The 4,767-nt window shown below is 39.5% G+C and overlaps 1 long non-coding RNA gene across 1 annotated transcript in view; it reads left to right on the forward strand.

The window, feature by feature from the left end:
• Window positions 1-106: 106 nt before the first annotated feature.
• LOC119430849 overlaps window positions 107-4,767 on the forward strand; it is a 41,347-nt gene continuing 36,686 nt past the window's right edge. Inside the window, exons 1-2 of the long non-coding RNA XR_005187923.1 lie at window positions 107-332; window positions 1,266-1,467. This is a non-coding gene — a long non-coding RNA (uncharacterized LOC119430849). The remainder of the gene's footprint in view (window positions 333-1,265; window positions 1,468-4,767) is intronic.

Here is a 4,767-nt window from a genome sequence, read left to right on the forward strand (position 1 = left end):
GGGCCGCTCACTGAAAGATGAGCAGCAGGGGGCGCTGTGGGCCGCTCCTGCCTCACTTGTTGTCCCTGCTGTGTCCGAGGATGGAGCTGCTTTAGCTTTTAGCTCATTTAAACTGTCCCAAGTGTGTGGTCGTCTGCTTTCAGGGCTGTTTCAGAAAGAAGGAGACGCTCGGAGCAGACACAGTTCAGGTTTGGGGTTGAAACGCGAACTGTCGTGAATTCAGGGAGAGTTTTATCCGCCGAGATACAGACATGAAGAATGTGTAACATTCAGCTGGAAAGGAACGACGAAGCTCTCGCGTTCACCGGTTTGAAACTAAATTGAACTTCCAGGTGAGTCCAGCCCACGAAAAGTTTCTCTTTCACTCTGAGTGAACTGAGGAGAAGTGGTTTTATTGTGTTTGACGATGGTTCGGTCCACAGGTCGACATGCTCCATGGTGTGGATGCTGTGTTGAATGTGGGACCTGTAAGAGCATTACTTTAATTCAGACCGTCTGCTGGGGGGGTTTTACTTCATGTCCAGACTTCCACTCGTCTCAGAATCACTGGGTTTATTTAAAAGAATATTTCCTGATCTCATGTTCAGTGTGTTTATTCAAGGTCCTTTCAAATTAAGAGCTCAGAAGAGCCAATGCTTGTTCATCTTCGCACATCTCTTATGAATAAATCACATTTCAAATGCATGGTTTTTATTTAGTTACTCCATAAAAACAACCTTTGCTTCCTTATTTTTTCTTAAACTCACGTATTTCAAAGCAGTGGTATCACATGTTTGTATAAAATGATATATGACTCTTAATTTGATTTTCATACAGTTTTCATGAGCATATTTCAATAAGTTGTATCTATACAATGTATTTTATGTCCTTTATAACTTAACATGCAATTTGTGACCTTTGTTGTGGTTCTTTAACTCTACGCCAACAAAGCAGTGCTAAACAGAACATATATGTTGACTCATAAATAATAAAGTGAAGACAAGTCTTGCCTAAAGCAGTCTTTGATGATTGTGGTATATTAGAGAACGAAAGTGTCAAATGAGACCGTTCATTTCCTGAAGTGGTCTCTGCAGATTCTGCACCTCTCCCAAACACCAACTCTTCAGTTGCTCTTTTGAAGGATTTTATGTCAGCTCCTGACACTGTTCACTGTGAAACGAAACCTTTTAAATGGAGTCGTTTCGTTAAACCGTGCTCTTGTAATGTTCTAGCAGACGTGATGGTCTGTGCGGCTTGCTTTAACGTTCTCATTTCGTTGATAACAGGACGATGGACGCAGAGAGATATTGGGGCTACGCAGACGCAGAGAACTTTTGGCATGTGTCACAGAAATCAGGAGATGTGGATCTGAGGAGCAGCGACGGAGAGGGATGGAAGCTGGTGGAGGTGTTTCTATCAGGAGGGGCGCCGTGGGGGTTTACACTCAGAGGAGGACTGGAGCATCGAGAGCCACTCCTCATAACCAAGGTCAATACATCCAAACAGCTGTTTATCAGAAACACATGGGAACTGACGTGTTGTGCTCAACTTGGCTGGTTGCAGAGCAGATACGTTTTTAGCTTAATATGAAATATACCAAATGTATTCTTTAAAAAATGCTCATTTTGGATTAATGTCTCCTCACATGTCAGTCTATTCATAAATTAACATGTCACTGTCTAACTGCATCTAATCCATTTCATTTTATTGGAACTTGATAAAGAAATACTGCAGAAATATCAGTCCAAGTACTTTAGGTACTTACTGCTTACCAAATTCATAATTTCCTTTTTGAAGTTCTTCACCATCATTGTCCTCTACAAACAGTTGAGATGTTTTCAAAGCATTCTCATCTTCAGAATGACGAAAGGTGTGATGCTGGCTAAAATCTCCATCAAACTGCAGCTCTGTGCCGGAGTTCACTAGCTGTCAGTTTAGGCAACGTTCCAGAGAACAGCTGGCACTTTGATGTTTCTGGCTGCTTTCGTTTAATGATGCTACATTACAGCGTGTTCTCACTGGATGTACGCAGCAAACACCTCTTCCCTGGTTAAAGCCAGGCAACTAAATGAGAACTATGCAAATAAGGACATGAGCATTGTTTTTCATATGGTGGACACAGAGTCTTGTTCTGTGAGATCTGTGATATGAAGACACTTTGACATTTTATCTTATGCCACACTAACTACTTGTTATGAGAATTTTAATGAGACATTTTTAAAGAAAACAGATATTCTACCAAACCACTATTTCATTGGGCAGCTGTGGCTGAGTGGTTAGAGCAGTCGTCCTCCAATGTGAGAGTTGGGGGTTCGAATCCACCAGCAGTCACATGTTGAAGTGTCTCAGGGCAAGACACTGAACCCCTCACAGCCTCTGATGTGTGTCCATCAGTGTATGAATGTGATGAAGCACTGATTAGTTTCTTTAGAGTGATTTGTTCAATTATCTTTGTAGAGATCTAGTATAGAGCTGTATGAATGGGTAAATGAGGCACAGATTGTAAAGAGCTTTGAGGATCTTGAAATAAGATAGAAAGGTGATATATAAGTACAGTCCATTTACATAACATTTAACATGCTGACCAGCTTCAAATGAGCAGATTAGTGTCGTATTGAGCTGAACTGTATCTAAAAATAAGATCAATGATTTTACGATAGTTGTAGACCATTCATTTTCATTTTACATGAATTGTGGCAAATATCTTTAAAGGGAAGGAGTTTGTGAACTCTTATCAAGCATAAGCTGTGGTTGATGAATTTCAAACACAATATAAACTGTTTTCATTATAGTAAGTTTATCACGGCGGATATATATATATATATATATATATATATATATATTTTTTTTTTTTCTGAATTTCCATAATGAGCTCCAGGATGTCATTTAGAAGGAAAGATTCTCTGAAAACCTGCTATAAGCTCACATTTCTGTTGACTCTGTAATGATTTACTATGAAAGACCTTGCCTGTTAATTGAAATGGTAAAAGACCAGCACCTGCTTGTTGGAAGCCGCTCTTCTTTTTCTGTTTGTCTTTTCTGTATTGACACAAAAGGTGGCTCAAAGTTCATAAACAAAACTCCAGCTTGGAGAGCACAGTGCCTCATGTTTAGCTCAAAGTTGTAAGCTTGATTGTAATTACTGTCATTTAACCATAAGTATTTCGGACATGGTTACATTTTTAGGTATTGGAAGTGAATTATTGTTCAGCTGTCTCTTGCTTTGGATTATTCATGTTTCATCTCTTGAGTGCCACATCTTTGCTTTGAGGGCCAAGAAAAGAGAAGATGGTAAGATTTGTACCTGTTATTTTTCTACTTTTCCCCTTACAGTTTCATTCTTTAATAATAATATATTGAAAAATATTTTTCATTGGTAATAAATATATTTTTCAGTAATCTTATAAACACAATTAGTCATGTGTTGGATGTGTGTATTAAGGTATTAAGAAAGATCTCCAGGTTGTGCTATAACCCACCTGAACATTCAAGTTCAAGGAGGTTTTATTGTCATTCACATCACATGTGGTACATGAGGTGGAACAAAATTGTGTACACAGGGTCCCAGTTACATCCAACAATAGCAAAAATATAAAGTGTACAAAGGAACAGTAAATATGGATCTAAGATATAAACTAACATTTGCTTTCTCTCTGGGTTTTGTTGGGTTAAATTTAACTTTAGAGAGTTCTAGCAGTACCATGGGCAGGGAAGGAATGCTGGAGCTTTGCTGGATTTTCTTTGAATTACCATTGACAGGCAGGAGCTTGTTGGAATGGACTTATGGGGTGAATTTGGAAAGGGTTAGATATTCTTTAAATGGGCTCTTTTTTAGCACTTCTACAATTATCTATTAGAGAAGCCAACAATTTTCAGTCAGGTCATCTGTACAGTTTCTTTTTTGTTGAAATGTTTCACCTTCCATCCAAAAGGCTTCATCGGTCAAGGAAACACACATAAAACTGATTTTTCCCCCAAACAGACGTGACTGAAAATTGTTGGATTGTATACCTGGATTATTGAGCATGGACTTTTTTGGTTTTGAACCAGTTCGACATGACTGTCAACGAGGAAGAGGGCTGGCACAAGAGGAGGGGACGTACCAAAGACACCATCTTAGCACCAGCATAACTGATTTGCTCTTCTTTGGAGTCAAACCATTTGTTTTACTACATAACAACAAAAGTTAAATCCAAAAAAGTTCAATCTGGTCCTCTGGACAATCAAAAAAACAAAAGCAAAACAAAGCAAAAGAAATCTAGAAACGTTTCATCTCTCATCCAAGAGACTTCCTCAGTCTGAGGTGCTGTTTTCAGCTCAGTCTCTCATCAACTCATCAACACCATCACTATTCCAATAACAACACATTCAGTGTAGGACAACACTCCAGTAGTCAATTACATGCCAGGGAGACAGAAAAGTGGGTGAAGAATTTATCTGACAGACAGCTCACCCAGCCGGAGACAGAGATTCTTGCCAGGGCACTGAACTTTGCGGTTGCACCAAGTAGAATTCCTCTGGTGGAGATGATCACAGCCACAGAATCAGCCATCCGCAACAACAAAATGAAAGAGGGTGAAGCAGAACAGCTCAGAATCAAAGTTTCATCCTGCCTCAGCAATGCCAAACCACCACCTTCCAACATCAGTAGAGAGGAGAGGGACGCACTCACCACTCTTAGCAAGGACAAAAACATCATCATTCTCCCAGCAGACAAAGGAAGGTGCACAGTGATTTTGAACCAGAAAGACTATCATGAGAAAGTTATGACACTCCTTAGTGACTTAA

This window comes from Nematolebias whitei, chromosome 3 (genome assembly GCF_014905685.2).
Source record: "Nematolebias whitei isolate Nwh7 chromosome 3, NemWhi1, whole genome shotgun sequence".
In the NCBI taxonomy this organism is placed as follows: domain Eukaryota; kingdom Metazoa; phylum Chordata; class Actinopteri; order Cyprinodontiformes; family Rivulidae; genus Nematolebias; species Nematolebias whitei.